We start from the raw sequence: 16,730 nt of genomic DNA on the forward strand, positions 1-16,730 counted from the left end.
GCTAAATTCAAATTTCTAAGCTCATGTTTCCCAGTGCTAGAGGCCTTTTCCATCTCATTTATTGGCTTCTTTGCTTGCCAGCATACTAGAATAAATCTTCCTACAGAACAGGCTCTGCTCTACCCCCCACCCCCCACCCCATGGCAAAAGCAGCCAGCTGGGAGTCAGAACATATGGGGTGAAAATAAGGTAATAAGTGGATGAGTTCTATTCTTTCCAAAATCATTAAAAGTGAATGGTCAAATTTCATTGAGTGTGGAATATTTGCAAATAGCCTTTCCAAGGGGAAATTTTAAAAAAACCAAATGACTCGTGAATGTGAGGATTATCTAGGAAGATGGTGCTATGGGGAAGGGATTGTCAAAAGGGGGTATTGAGACTTTTTTTTCATGTAGGCTGGAAATTGATCATGAGATTACATTTCTAGAGAATGATTTTCTAAATGTTTTTTTTTTAAAGCAATGTGACAGCATCATTTGATCAGCTGTAATTTCAAAGTTTCATCCTTTTGAAGAGCTGTACTCAGTTCTAACACCCAACAGTCTGATGGGTCTATATCAAAATGTTCTAATTTATGACACCTTATGTGTAGAACCTACACGATTGTTTACATTTTAGAAAAATCAATGAATATTTTAGGTGGATGTTCAACCTGAAGCTCCTCTTATTTATCTGTGTTTGATAAACAAATACAACCCCCCCCCCCCCCCCCCCCCACACACACACACACATGCTCTTCACTCAGTGTTTATTTTCTGGGCTATCTGCCCTTTGTGGGCAGAAGGTAATTGAAAGTTGTAATGGGGTGCCATCTACTGGGGAAATAGAACAATAGATTAAAGGAAAATTCGATGGGGGTCTCATTGTACAGGACAGAAAAGTTACAGAGGACTTGATGAATTTGTCAAGGCAAACATGGAAAGAGATGGAACGTACACTTAGCTTCATCTGGAAGATTCTTATTTGAACCCTTATGTGCTTCCTTTGATAAGATACTATGTTTTACATCAGGTCAAACACTAGTCAGGAGAAACCCTCGGTCTATACTTAAAATCCCAAAACTGTCAAAGGGCTGAGAGCTTTGCCATCACCCGGCCCAAAGCCCTCATGTTACAGACGGGAAGCAGGGGCTCAGAGGAGTAGAGATGCTCCGTGCTTCCCAGCTAGGGAGCTCCGAGTATCTCCCAGCACCCAGATGGTCCGCACTTAGATGAGTGGCCATTGGGCTACACAGTATGACTGAAGGGACATCTGGAATTTATCCAGGGCCCAAACCACCATCTCTCCTGCTGGCTAGGCAAACTATTAGAAAGTCTCATGATTAGAGTTGCTCCTGTGAGTGGAAACCTCTGCTTCTTCGTTTGCACCCTGTCTCCACAAACACCTTCACACACACAGGGTTTTTCTGAGTAGTTGTTATTTCCCTGCTTATTTAGAAAGTAACCAGAAGAGCTGCCGACTTAGATCCAGTTCTGACCAAGAGAGGGTGATGGGGGCTGAGAACCTCGTGGGAAGTGACCATGGCACTGAGAGGCAGTGAGAGCCTCGGAGGAAAGCTGAGCTCTGGAGGCACAGGCCCTGGGCTCTTGAGTTCAAAGAGAAGTGGGTACTTGGGGGGAAGACCATGCACGAGGGACGAGGGACTGGACCTCCCCAAACCTGGGAGGCTGGCAGTGCAAATGGAAATTTGCCCACTGATGGATAATTAACTAAGTGCTTAGGGAAACCACTGGTGCCTCCACAGGAGCTCACCTATGAGTCCTGATTTCAAAAGAACATTTGAGAGAGAGAGAGAGAGAGATATGAGTGCTTGAAGCCAGAGATGAGAGGCAAGACCACTGAGACCAGAATTATGTGGGCTTTAATTCCCAGGAGCTTGTGGGAAGTGCTCAGGGGGACAACAACCATAAAATTACTTTCAGAGTGAGACCCACAAGGAGGTGGGGGCATGTGTGGGTCTGCTGCTCGGAGGGATTCTTGTGTTCTGGCCAATAATACCAAAAGTATATATATATATACCAGAGCTCCACACTTCTGTTCATCTTCATTTTTTGCAACAAGGAATGATCCCTGGGTTGAAAAGCATAGAACAAATGCTAAGAAAGGGAAAGGAAGTCCAGACTGGAGAACTGCGTATCACATGGGAGCAGAAACGCACCTGCATGCTTCCAGAGCTCAGTGTTTTACCTGCATCATCTCCTTTCATTTGTCCAATAAGTCTACGGACCCAGGCACTATCTTCTTTAGCTACCAGGAGCCCTGCACTTAGGGAGGTAAAGCCAGAATGTTGAAATTTCATGTCATTTGGAGGAGGGGAAAGAGCCCCTTTTCCACCTGGTTGCAGGATCTGCAGCCTGAGAGCTGGGCTGAGCTGCTCCCTGGGGAAGGGGGGGTCTCCTGAACCCCATGCAGGACACCCCAGCTTCTGGGGGAACCCGCAGGTGGGGACTGGAGACCACAGTGAGCAGCTGGAGATCCAAGGATGGAAAAATGGGGTTTTTGTTTTATTTATTTTTATTTTATTGGGGGGGGGGTGGTTTTAAACTTTTTTTTTTTTCCCCTAAAGAAGGAGACTAGACAGTAATAAATTCTACAAAGTTCAAAGGAGTGAGCTTGGTGTGATTCTGAGGGAAATCCTTAGACACAAGACTGAAAGATTAAACACCTGGGAAAGGAAGCCACTGCTCCGAGCACCCAGCAAGGGTTGTTAAAACATAGTCATTTGGAAAATCCTGGGGTCCTGCTCTTGTGCCTGCTGCTTGGCGGACACCCTGATAAACAGAGCCCTCCCCTCAAGTGAGGGGACAGGCCCACAGACGACCTCATTGCTGTGGAGACACCAGATAGTGGGAGCGTAGTGACACAAGTGTGAGGGAGCCCGGGGGGGGGGGGGGGTGGCACAAAAACCAGCCGAGGGGCAAAGGGACCCAGAAGGTTCCCTGGGCAATGTGTTCCTTTTCCTTTCATTAAAAAGGTTTTCTGAATTAAATTTCTGTTACGCTTTTAGTTTGAACAATATGAACATATGGCTTTGCCTTTTTAAAAAGCCATATGGTCAAATATTGGCAGCTTCCTATGTTCTAACCTAACCCAAAGTCTTGAAAGTCCGACAGCAGGACAATCAAGTCTTAATATCAAAAGGGCAGGAGTTCTCTGCTCTCCATCTCCTCATCCCAGACTTCTCTCCCCCAAAGCTGCCTCCTCCAACTCTGGGAGCTGGTTCTTAGCTATTTTTAGCTACTTACTGCCACCTGATGTGTTTTGCTGTCATTTCTTGACTTTCCATTTTTGACAATCCACTGTGCATTGGATTTCTATTGTAAAGATAGGGATTTGGCTGCCTCATGCCTCTACTATCGTAATCCCCCGAATTCCCTCACACTTCTTACGTTGCTCTATTATAACTCCTGGTGAAATCACTATGTTGGCATTGTTAGCATCAAGGGGGGAAGCCTATTCCCTGCTCCTCATGTTTTCTTCCACGAGGTGGGATTTCCCCTTAACATCCAGTGCTCTCTTCCCCTTTATTCGGTTATTACTTGGCTTGTGTCTAGGGGAGGAGGAGCAGCTTCATCTGGGTGGGAGATTTGGATCAGCCCTTTGTCCCTCTGCCCAGTGAAAGCTCTTTGTTGCCAAGGAGCAAGCTTTCCCTGGAGCACTGCCCTGCCTGGGCGGGAAAATCTGCCTAATTCTGGGGTTCAAAGCCCATTTGGCTCTCAAAACTGAACTACATTAGCCAAATAAACCTTTGTCATGAAGAAGAAAAACAAAGAGATATTTTGTTCTTCATCTGAATTCCTTACTTTTATTGATCAAATTATTTAAAACTTGGGTGGGGAAGAAGAAAATGATTTATGAGATTGCTTGCAAGGACCCTACAATTATAAATAGTTATAATGTGCCTCTAAATTTACCCTTCTTTTCCTATAGAACTCTCTTTTCTCTACAGCAGTTGACTGGCTTTATCTATTTGCTTAGCTCATTGCTAAAGGATTGAAGGCTGAAGATTCTCTATCAAGTCATCTCTTTAAGTAATCCCTGCACACCCACCCTCCCCCATGTCCCTCTGACCTTTCAATCTTTCCTAACTTTCAGAATCCTCCTCCTCCTGCTCCTGTCCATCCCACAGCTTGTGACTCTCCACTCTCTGGGCCTGAAGCTGTCACCGGGAGTGTCCCTCACCAGCATCCTGGGCATTTTGCTTGCTTCTCTCTGGTGTCGAATCCCAACTTTTTAGATGACATGACTTTCTCTTTCTTGGTCTACATTCTCCCCTCACAATTAACTAATGGTTTTGCGAAGTAAGAAATTCTGTGTTGGACAGAATTTCTCTTAGACCTTGATGGCCCTGTTCCAGTGTGTCCCAGAATCCCAGAGTTAATGAAATTTCACAGTGATGGATACCTAGTAGGTCCCTTCAATTTAAAAACATATTCTTTTATGTCCTAGGAAATTTTATTCCATTCTTTCTTTTTTTAAAAAAAATTATTTATTCATTCATTCATTTGAGAGAGGGGAGGGGAGGGGCAGAAGCAGAGGCAGAAGAAGAGAGAGAATCTTAAGCAGACTCCGTGCTGAGTGCAGAGCCTGACTCAGGGCTCGATCTCATGACCCTGAGATCATGACCTCAGTCAAAACCAAGAGTCTGATGCTTAATTATGCCACCCAGGTGGCCCTGTGTTATTATTATTTTTTTTTTATAATATTCTCCTCTCCATTTTCTCTGATCTCATTGTCTACCCACCTCACCATGGAACTTCTGTTGTTTTGATGTTTGACCATCTGGATTGAGCTTCCAACTTTTTTGTCTTTTTTATTTCCCATCTCTTTGCCATTTTGTTTTACTTTCTGTGAGTTTCCTAGATTACCTTTTAATGTAGAGCAGTGTATTCAATTCCCCTGTTTTTAGTTGACCATCTCACTCCTTCCTCTTCTGTGTCTTAGATCCCTGAATCCAGAGCCTAAATCCTGAGCCCAGAGTCTGAGACCCACCACTTCTGCAGAAAAGAAATCGCTTATTGATTCTCATCAGAATATTTAAAAATTGTAAGTATGCAAGGTGGTTGGATGTTAACTAGACTTGTTATTATTCTGCAGTGTATAAAAATATGGAATCATTATGTTATATACCTAAAACTAATATGTTATGTGTCATACTTCAAATTTTTTAAATTAAAAAAAAAAAAGAGGAAACCATCTGTCTCTCTCTAGCTAAGGTAGCAGAGTGGGGTTGGGGGTGGACTTTGTAGTCTAGCTTCATGGTTTAGGAAGGGGATTTGATTCCCTCTTATATAAACTTTGAACCAGCACTCCAACTTCCAGCCTTATTCCATACCCTGGTCTTCAGAATTAATTGATGCTTCCAATTTGTGAGCCTTTCTGGAGCTTTCTGAAGCATAAGTATTCCATCTTATCTTTTCCTACAGGCTTGGTTTTCAGTTTTCCTGGGTCTGTTAGGTCGTGATACTTGTTCCTCTACTTTCCAGCATCCAAAATTGTGTTGACGTCTTCCCTTTGCTGTGTGTGCTCTCTTCTCCCATATTATTTGTCCACGTGGGAATACGTCTTTTTAAGTGCAGCCTGGGTGGCTCAGCGGTTTAGTGCTGCCTTCGGCCCAGGGCATGATCCTGGAGACCCAGTATGGAGTCCCACGTCGGGGTCCCTGCATGGAGCCTGCTTCTCCCCCTGCCTGTGTCTCTGCCTCTCTCTCTCTCTCTCTCTCTCTCTCTCTCTCTGTCTCTCATGAATAAATAAATAAGATCTAAAAAATAAAAGAATAAAAAATTCTTTTCTCACCATTTTATTCGGGTTTTGAGGAGAGATAAATGAGTACATTTAATATTATATATTTAAAGAGAACTCTATTCCTCCTTCCTTCATTCCATCACTTTTAGTCACAACAATTTATTTTTATTAAAATAAATTCACATATCATACAACTCACCCATTTATGGTTATTTTTAGTATATTCAGTTATTTTTAGTATATTCACAGAGTTGTGCAACCACCACCATAATCAATTTTGGGATGTTTTTGTCAATTCTGAAAGAACCCTATACCCATTGGCAATCACTACTCATTTTCCCCTAATTCCTCCAGCCCTAGATAACCATGAATCTACTTTCTATATCTATGGATTTGCCTAATCTAGGCATTTTATATCATGGAATCAGACAATATGCAGTCTTTTGTGCCTGGCTTCTTTCACTCACCATGAAGTTTTCAAGGTTCATCCATGTAGTAGCGGGTATCAGAATTTCATTTCTTTTAATCAGTGAATAATATTCCATTATCCAATAATATTAATGTTATCCATTTGGATATACCACATTTTATCCATTTATTCACTGATGGATATTTGAGTGGTTTCCACTTTTGGCTATTAAGGATAATGCACCTAGAAACATTCATGCCCATGTTTGTGTATGGATATATGCTTTCATTACTCTGGAGTATTTACCTAGGACTGGAATTTCTGGGTAGTTATATTTAACCTTTTGAGGAACTGCCAGACTCTTTTCCAAAGTGTCTGAACTATTTTATATCCCTAGCAGCATGCCTGAGGCTCCAAGGACTGCCTCCTCACTGACACTTGCTATTACCTATCTTTTTTGTTTTGGCCATCCTGGTGGATGTGAAGTGACATCTCATTGTGGTTTTCATTTGCATTTTCCTGGTAGATAATAATATTGAGACTCTTTTCATGTCCCTGTTGGCCATTTGTATATCTTCTCTGGAGAAATATGTATTCAAACAATCTATTTTTAAATTGGGTTACTTGTTTTTTTATTATTGAGTTTTTGTGTATGTGTGTATGTGAAATGTATTCTAGTCCCTTATCCATTACATAATTTGCAAATGTTTTCTTCCATTTTGTGTGTTGTCTTTTTGCTTTCTTGGTGGTGTCCTTTTGCAGTACAAAATACGTCCCACCTTATCTATTTTTTCTTTGGATCTTTGTGCTTTTGCTGTGATAGGATGAGTTATAAAGTATTCTCTTCTATTCTTTGGAAGAATCTGTAATGAGTTGGGATTAATTCTTGTTTGTTTTTTTTCTTTATTTAAAGTTTTAATTTAAAACTTTCCTGTCTTGCTAGTTAACATACAGTATTATATTCGTTTCAGGTGTACAATATAAAGATTCAGCACTGATTCAGTGCCCATCACAAGTGCCCTCCTTCATCTGCATCATCCATTTCACCCATCTCCCCACCTCCCTCCCTTCTGGTAACCATCAGTTTGTTCTCTAGAATTAAGAATCTGTTTCTTGATTTGCCCCTCTCTTTTTTTTCCATTGATTGTTTTGTTTCTTACATCCCATATTATGAGTGAAATCATATAGTATTTGTCTTTCTCTGAATAACTTGTTTGGCTTAGCATAATATTCTCTGGCTCCATCCATATCATTGTAAATGGCAAGATTTCATTTTTCTATGGCTGAGTAATATTACATTATATATATATCTCATATCTTCCTTATTCATTCATCAGTCAATGGACACTGAGCTGTCCCATAATTTGGCTATTGTAGATAATGCTGCTATAAACATTGGGGTGCATGTACCCCTTTGAATTGGTATTTTGGTATTCTTTCGAAAAATACCTGGTAGAGCAATTGCTGGGTCATAGGATAATTCTTTTTTAAGGAAGCTCCATACTGTTTTCCACAGTAGTTGTACCAGTTTGTATTCCCACCAACAGTTTAAGAGGGTTCCTTTTTCTCTGCATCCTCGCCAATACATGGTATTTCTTATGCTGTTGGTTTTAGCCATTCTGACAGATGTAAAAGGATATCTCACTGTAGTTTTGATTTATATTTATTTCCCTGATGATCAATGATGTTGAGCTTCTTTTCGTGTGTCTGTTGGTCATCTGTATGTCTTCTTTGGAAAATATCTATTCATGTCTTCTGCCCAATTTCAATTGGATTATTCATTCTTTGAGTGTTGAATTTTATAAATTCTTTATATATTATAGATACTATACTTCTTTATCAGATATGTCACTTGCAAATATCTTCTCCCATTCTGTAGGTTGCCTTTTAGTTTTGTTAATTGTTTCCTTTGCTGTGTAGAAGCTTTTTATTTTGATGAAATCCCAATCATCTATTTTTGCTTTTGTTTTCCTTGCCTCAGGAGACATATCTAGAAGGAAGTTGCTATGACTGATATTAGAGAGTTTACTGCCTGTATTCTCCTTTAGGATTTTTATGGTTTCAAGTCTCACATTTAGGTCTTCAATCAATTTTGAATCTATTTTTATGTTTGGCATAAGAAAGTGGTATAGTTTCATTCTTTTGCATGTTTCTGTCCAGTTTTCTCAGCACCATTTGTTGAAGAGACTGTCTTTTTCCCATTGGATATTCTTTCCTGTTTTGCTGAAGATTAATTGGCCATATAGTTATGCGTTCATTTCTAGCTTTTCTATTCTGTTCTATTGACCTACGTATGGGTCTATTTTTGTGCCAGTATCATATTGTTTTGATCACTTCTTCTTTAATTGCTTTGACAGAATTCATAAGACATGCTGGTTTGTACTTTCCTTTGTGGGTAGTTTTAAAAGTAGTAATTTAACCTCCTTATTATTAGTCTATTTAGATTTTCCATTTCTCCCTGAGTCAATTTCAGTAGTTTGTGTCTGTCTAGAAAATTTCCCATTTCATCTCCTTCCATTTATATGTTATTTTTGTTTTAGACACCAGGCGTAGAAAAATCATAGGTTAAGGCAATATGGTGGTGTGTCTGGGTTACAATCTGCTGTATGAGATCATGTAGGCTGTAGTCATTTGAACTATCTTCCTCTAAGTTGTGCAGTGTACAGGTTGTGGGCACACATGGTAGTAATATTAAATAGCAAAAGTGTTAAATGTGCCACCTTTGGAGACAGACCATTTGGGTTTGAATCCTGTTTCCACTACTTTCCAGAGGTTTTGGGCAAATTACCTAATCTCCTGAACTTTAGTTTTCTTCTATATGAATAATAGTACTTTCTTTAGGGTTTATTATCTGTGAGGATTAAATGACACAACACATGTAAAGCACTTAAAATAGTACATGATTCAGTAAGAAAGATACCTTTCTTATTAGTAAGAAAGATAACTTTCTTATTATCTTTATAGTCTTCAGTAGACACTTCATGAGGTTATAAATGGGCTTTTTTTCTTGTCTTTTTTAAAATTATTTTTTAGATAGGCTCCGTGCCCAACATGGAGCTCAAAAGAGGGCCCAAACTTATGACCCTGAAATCAAGGCCTGAGCTAAAATCAAGAGTCAGACACTCAAGTGAATGACCCACGCAGGCACTTCAACTTTTTTCTTTTTTATTGCTGAAAGCTTACTACCTATCAAGATGCCTAGTACATAGTAGGAGGTCAATATTGTTTATTTAATGATTTCATGTCAAAGAACTAGATTTGAGGGCAAAAGAGCTTGTTTAGGTATTGATTAGAGTTCTGATTGATAATAAATGTCAACTGGAAGAGACTAGAGGTGTGATGAAGCTAGTTTGGCCCTTGTTGGGGTGTAAATAACTTGAATAACATCAGGGAGCCTATACATATAACATTTACATTTGACATAAAGTTATGTGGGAGAATGAAGTTTGGGCATGCATGTATTTGTATGTATATATTCCTGATCTTGGGTCCTAAAATAACAGCTGAATAAGTAGACAACAGAAATATGTGATTAGCAACAACATAAAAAAATTCTAAGGGCTCCTGTCAATAACAAACTCATTATGAGTAAACAGCTCAGAAGCAATAACAATCTGAAGCTACATTCATTATTTGTGGAACAAGGGAGGGGACAGGCATACACACACACAAAGATATATTGTGGCTTCATCCTTTTCAGCTTTTTTGAGAAAAACTTCACCATCTCTTTCAATAAACTAGAGGAGATGTAGACCCTTAAGCAACAGGCAATAGACACTGAAACATTCTCTTTTATGAAAAAAAGAAATGTATTCTTTATTATGCTCTTAGTAAACAGGTTACTATATCCTAGGTACAGCATGTTGTCATGATTGATATAAGGATGCATTCTCTTATTACTGAATTATCACTGAATGGGTGTTGGCCTTTTTTCTAGGCATGAGTCTTAGGTTCCTCAGATTTCACACAGTTCTCAGTCCCATTTTTAGCTCCATTGAACTGAAACATGGAATAAGGGTACCTGACGGTACCATCATTACTCAAGTACTTTTAAAACTGGAACTTAGAGAAATAATATTAATGGTATACAACCTGAAGGCTATGCAATCCATTCATCTACATCTAAAGTTAATCCCTGAATGAAGCCTGTCAGAGAATTAGACCTGGAAAGCATTGTGGCATGGCTCATGTAAAATTTGCTATTATTTCATTGACTTTGGCATGAGGGTATCAAACTATGTATATTAAGGATCATTGTAGAAATCTTTATGAAGCATGTCGTTTATTTATATTATTCAAACATGTTTCATTATAACATGGTTCCTAGAATAATTGTTTGAATTAATTCTGGAAGATAAAGGTTTTCCTGGGCAAATATGATAGAGGAGGTAGTGTTGGGGAGGGATGAGGAAGCATTAGAGGTGAGAAAGTACAGTGTGTATGTGGGAAATTATGGTTATCCCAGTTTACCTGGAGTGAGGTATACAATTAGCACTGGAAAATAGAATAGAGCCATATCGTACCAGGCTAAAGAATGAATATTATTTGGGAATGAATGGAACATCACTCATTTGTAAGAATATGATTTCAGGGCTTATTCTTCAAAAGGTGCTGGATGTGGAATGATAAATAAATGGATGTAATGATTGGCCCCCTCAAGCTATGATGACCAGTGAGGTAGATAATAATCCAGTAAGTAAAATCCAATAAGGAAATGTTTGTTTTCTCCCTATGGAGTCAGAGAACAGGGCGCTAGGAGAGAACAGAGTGAGAAAAATCTTTAGAAAGGGTGATCTAATCTCTGAGGAAAGGACATTGAGCCAGAGACCTGAAGGATAAGAAGGAAGCGGGTGGGGAAGAGTGTTGCTGCAAAGAGAACAGTAATTGTGAAGGCCTTGGAGTAGGAATTGCTCAATGCCTGAAGGGAAGGAGAAAGGCCAGTGAGGCTGGAATATGGTGAGGGAGGAGGGAGGTGACAGGCAAGATGGAGAGGTAAGCCATGCCTAATCATGTAGAACATAGTATTTATTGGGAATTATTCTAAACGTAGTAAGAAGCATTTTGCAAACTTTTTGAAAACTCTAGGAGTGTGGGTGTGTTAAGATCCATTGGTAATTCAGCACAAGGTTCAGATTAGAGCATTTTTTTTTTAAAGTAGGGAGAACTGGAAAGAAGTTAAGACTGAGCAGACTGTTTATAGGGCAGGAATTAGCAAACATTTCCTGCAAAGGGCCTAATAGTAAGTATTTTGGGCTTTCAGGGCCCGTCTCTGTCTCAACTACTCAACCTTGCTGTTGTAGTGTGAAAGTACCCAGAGATGATACAGAAAAGAATGAGTGTGGCTGTGTTCCAGTAAAACTTTATTTATCAAAAACAGATGATGGGCTAGACTTCGCTCTAGGGTCCCAGAGCACTAGAGATGTGCCAACGGACATGAACAAAAGAATGGGCTGGGAAGAAGCTAGGATAAAAAACTGCTAGGCTTCATGACTCCATGAAAGGGCTTAGATGGAAGGCATCTAGGGATGGGGTTCAAAACCTCAGCTACAGAGAGAATGGTGGTATTACTACTAGCAGTAGTAGAGCTACATGGAAGTCAGGACAAAAAGGTTTTAGAGGCAAATAACGCATTTGCTTTTAGTTTCTATACATTTGCTTTTAGTTTATACCAAATTTTCAATTGGATTTGGCCAGTGTGGAAACATCCAGAAATCTGGCAGTTGGAAATGATATTCAAGGTTTGTGCAGGTTAGGAACAAATGGTGTATGGGACCCCTTTTTTCCGTTTGAAGGTGGGGTGATTTCTCCGATCTAGCCCACAAGATGGCTGTGAAATTCTGTCCCCTTTACTGTTGAGGAGCACTTTCTGGAAGGTGAAGATTCAGCTGAAAAATGCCCTTCTCCTCAAATGTTTTGAAAGTTTTATTCTTTTTACAGGGATGCGTTTATGTTTAAGTGAATGTGGTAGACACCACAGAAAGTGTCACCAGTCAGCCCCCCAAGACCTGACCACCTGCTTGTACTCACCAACCTTTGTCCTGCATTTTTCCTAAAGCTCTTCTTTCCAGCTTGTCTCTCAACTCAGGCAAGTGGAAAGTGAAACCACCGTCTGGTGACAGGGACTGCCCTGGTGAGACCTCCAGCTGGGCCCAGAGCACCCAGGCCAGTTTGAACTTAACCCCTGACTTGAGCCTGTACACATGGACGATGAAGTGGCCTCTAGAATAACTGATGACTACTTTTATCTCATTATAATACTAAAATCTCCACCCAAGAAGGAGCACAAGGCTCGTTTACATAACAAGCAATGGGTGTATAGGCATGTTTCCTTAAGACAAAGCATGACTTTATGCTTGCCCCTATATACTACATTCATCCTAACCCTAAATAAAAGGAATTCATTCACTCTTGCTCAGGGAATCATGGCTTTTTTGGAAGCCATTTCCCATGACCTCCTTAGTTGCTGCAAATAAAGTTTACTTTGTGGGACAACTCAACCCAGTACAGTTTCTGACTTACCAAGGATCAAATTTAATGTTGGTTCCATTACAAAATGTCAGCAAGGCCTCCAGTTCTAAGCAGTGAGCAGCCATCACCAGATACCATATGTGATTTGGACACCTTGTCTCCCCCAAGAAAACTGTCTCCTGGAGTGGATTTCCCAATTTTGGGTCACCCTTGATTTTAGCATATTTGTGTCTTTTTTTTTTTTTTTTTTAAGATTTTATTCATTTATTCATGAGAGACACACAGAGAGAGGCAGAGACACAGCAGAGGGAGAAGCAGGCTCCCTGCAGGGAGTCTGGTGTGAGGACTCGATCCCAGGACCCGGGGATCACTCCCTGAGCTGAAGGCAGACGTTCAACTGCTGAGCCACGCAGGTGCCCCGCATACATGTGTCTTAAAATATTTTGCTATCTACCATACTGATACATGTTTGTATTTGTTTATTATTTAAATCCTGGAAAATACATTTGTTTAGTGAAAGGTGCAAAGTATGCCTGAAAAACACGCTGAAGCTAATATAGGAGAGGATGGGAATCAGGATGTGGCTTGGCTTTGTGTGGCAGCCTGATTCGTACAGAAGAGTTATGTGCTTTGCATCTTATGCGTGGGTTTGGCAAATTGGAGGCCGTTGTGCTCTTTGCTGCAGGCCTAGGTTACAAGACTGGAACAGGAGCAGGACAAGGTTTGGCTAACGTCAGGCCTCTTACACATCTGAGGATAGTTGTCTAGCATAGTGAGACCTCCTGTAAACTCGTGCCTGCCCCCTTTCCTCACAAGTCTGTTCTAAATGCTCCCTGTATCCCATATTCCGATTGGGGTGGCTGACCACAACAGCTACCGTGAGTGGTCATGTCTGAGCCAAGTTATATCTTCCCTTTCCTATCCCCTTCTTTTGGGGGAAACTCCTCTCCCCACAACCCTGGTCATGTGGTCTAAACGAGGACTGTCATCATTTTACATGTCCCTAGTTCCCTGGCCACGGTGATGTGTCCAGAGATGGCCCTGAGTTTTCCCTTGTAAGGTGTTAAATGGGAGCCGCCCCACTCTGGTGATGGAACCACAAGGGGCAAGTGTGCAGTGGTGGTGCTCTGCCCACAGCTGGGAAGCAGAGGCTGTCTGCAAATGGAGAGGATGAGGAGCACCTCGGGAGAGCAGCGCCAAGGCAAGGCAGGGAAGGCCCAGCTGGTGTGCCTGTTTCTGTTTTCTTCTGAGGTCTTTAGAGTCTAAGGTCTTCCCTGGTTCTGCTCACGGCTCAGGAGATAAGCTTTCTCTTTGATTCTCTGAGCTACCCTGCAATCTTACAACACATCCCTCTTTGCTTAAGTGATTTAAAGTTGAGGTTCTTTCATCTGCCATTTTATAAGGTTTTGGAGTGGGGATCAGGACAAAGCATCATGCCAGAATATTCTGCAGTCAGGAATAGCAAAAGGAAACCAGCAAAAGGAAAGTAGTCAATTTTTTGTTCTTAATGGGCAAGTGGAGGCACCACCTTTGTGTAGTTTATCAGAATTAGTATCAGGACATTCAGAATTTTATATTATTTTTATTTTTTTAAGATTTATTTATTTATTCATGAGAGAGAGAGAGAGAGAGAGAGAGAGAGAGAAAGGCAGAGACACAGGCAGAGGGAGAAGCAGAATCCTTGCAGGGAGCCTGATGAGGGATTTGATCCCGGATCCCAGATCACACCCTGAGCTGCAGGAAAGCGCTCAAACACTGAGCCACCCAGGCACCCGACATTCAGAATTTTAGGCAGGGGCTGTCCCTGAAGGTCACTAGAACACTTGGGGCTCTTGTGGTGAGAAATCACATGTTGTGGCTTAATGATAGCTAGCTAAGGAGGGATAGATGGAGAAAAAGATCTGGAGTCTTGTCAGGGTCTACCTAGACCCTAGAAAGGGTCTGTACCTAGAAAGGGTCTGTAGTTCTGGCTTTGCACTGGAAAGGATACTTGTTCAACTCTCTTGGTTCCCCTTCAAGTGGCCCCAGGCCATTGGTCCATCTTTATCGTTCACTACTAGACAGTCTATTAAACCTCCCCTGAAGATGGTTTCTGCTTCCTTGCCTCTATCTTAGAACAGAATGTCCCTCTTCCTCTCACTTTTCCACCTACTGAAATCCTACATATACTTCAAGACTTAATGAAGATGCCATCTCTTCCATGGCTATCTTATTGATCCCCGCTAAAATTAATCTCTGCCTGTATAATTTATAATAGAGATTTTACAGTTCCCTTAGCATTTATGTATACTTCTTCCAATAGTCACAGGTATACTCATCTTATTTTCATGCTAGCTTGTAAAACGTTAGGTCGGTAGGGTGGCCTATATAATTTCCAGACTCTTGCAGTAATTCTATTAGGTCCCTTATAGTCAGGAAGTTGGGATGTTTTACTTCCTTGAGATTTCTCCTCTCCCTAAAATACCCAATAACTACGGAGGCTACTTCCAATTGAACTTTCTTCCCTGAGGGTATCTGCATGTAGTTAGTGAGCACTTGAAATGTGGCTAGTTCAAACTAAAAGCTGAACTTTTAATTTTATTTAATTTTCATTAATTTAGATGCAAATTTAATGGCTACCATGTTGGATAGCACAGCCATAATGTTTGCTTCAACCTCTGTACCCATGGGGAGTATCACTGGACTCAGTAACCCACAGTAGGTGATGCTTCCCATCACCAAATTATGTTGCTTATTGAAGCTCAGGGCTGCACTGCTGTCTTACAGTTGCCGGTTGCTTGCTGTGAAGGGAGAGGTAATAGAACCCTGCTTTTCCTCCTGCAAGTCTTCGGGAATATGATCCTACTCCCTCAGGCTAACCTTGGCCACACTGCTCATGGTTGGACTCCAAGGCTGTAAGTCTTCATGTTTCTGTGCAAAACTACTACCTGGGACTTTTGCAGCTACCAAGTCATAATCAGAGGTGATTCTGTTGTCCATCATCTCATGGACCCAGAATTACTGACCCTTCTTTGTCTAGGTACCCAACACTTGGAGGCAGATAGGTTTTCTTTTTGAATCCTCAGAAGCACAAAGGACTTGCCTTTGGATTTCTCCAAAAACAGACTATTAGACAAGTAGCCCTGGGCAACTGAACTCAACCCTCCTTGGCAACTCGAAGAGGTAATGTAGAAATATGCGTCAGAGTTATCTCAACTGAATGGCAAATGAAATGTGGTCTATCCACCAAATTCCCATTGGCCATTGGATGAGCACTTCTGGAGGCATTACTTCCCTAGCATTCTCAGCACACGTTGCCACCCTCAGAGAAGAAAGACATTAGGCAGAGTTATAAACATTTGCAGTAAGAAGTCACTGGATTGTAGAGGTGAGTGAGGGAAGGACAATGCGTGCTCCAGTGTCCTGGACAATGGAGTACTCATATTTCATTTTATAAGATTGGCTATGTTAACTGGTTCTGGAATATTCACACCTCCCCTTCTAGGAATAGCACCCCCAGAAGAAGTTTCTCAGAAGAGAAGTAGAAACTGCTAAATTGTAAAAGTTGGGGTAGGGGCATCATTTCTGACAAGCTACCCCATTTCAAATTGATTTGTCTGTTAGGTAATATACTGACCGTTTAATGTACTAAAAACATCAAATAAAACCTGTATGTGGTCTGAAAAGCACAATAAAAATTAAATTGAAACCACCTCCAGGGGTTCTACTGGTAGCGCCAGCTTTGTATAAAGGAAAGGGGTTTAGAATTTGAAGGTACCTTATAATTTCAGAGTTTAAATGCACACATTTTCATAAATTCTTGCCTTCCCCAGTTTTAGTAGGAATGAGCAGTAGTATGTTGGCAGAAGGTGAATAGGATGTATGAGTTTCCATATGCACAAAATGAAAAGACGATTTTTAAAAGATAAATCTGCTCTGAAATAAAGTCAGGTAGGATTTGGTGATATGAGAGCCACTCTAAAGGTGACTCAGTGTTCCTTAATGGTAAAAGCTTTTAGCTTTGTTTAAAATGGATCATTTTAGAAAGCTCATTGGGAACAGTATCTCCTATCACTACTTCCTGGGGCCTGAAATAAAAGGATTTTTGCCTTTACACTTAATCACAAAT

At 40.9% G+C, this 16,730-nt stretch overlaps 1 long non-coding RNA gene across 2 annotated transcripts in view; it reads left to right on the forward strand.

Moving 5' to 3' along the window:
• Positions 1-15,516, forward strand: part of LOC112915346 (uncharacterized) — a 301,012-nt gene extending 285,496 nt beyond the window's left edge. The window contains exons 3-4 of one of the 2 annotated variants that reach the window (XR_011997836.1): positions 4,945-5,046; positions 15,389-15,474. This is a non-coding gene — a long non-coding RNA (uncharacterized lncRNA). Of the gene's footprint in view, positions 1-4,944; positions 5,047-15,388 lie in introns of both variants that reach the window. The other variant, XR_003234050.2, reaches the window with a different exon arrangement.
• The last annotated feature ends 1,214 nt before the right edge of the window (positions 15,517-16,730 follow it).

The sequence above is a fragment of the Vulpes vulpes genome, chromosome 16 (assembly GCF_048418805.1).
Source record: "Vulpes vulpes isolate BD-2025 chromosome 16, VulVul3, whole genome shotgun sequence".
In the NCBI taxonomy this organism is placed as follows: Eukaryota; Metazoa; Chordata; class Mammalia; order Carnivora; family Canidae; genus Vulpes; species Vulpes vulpes.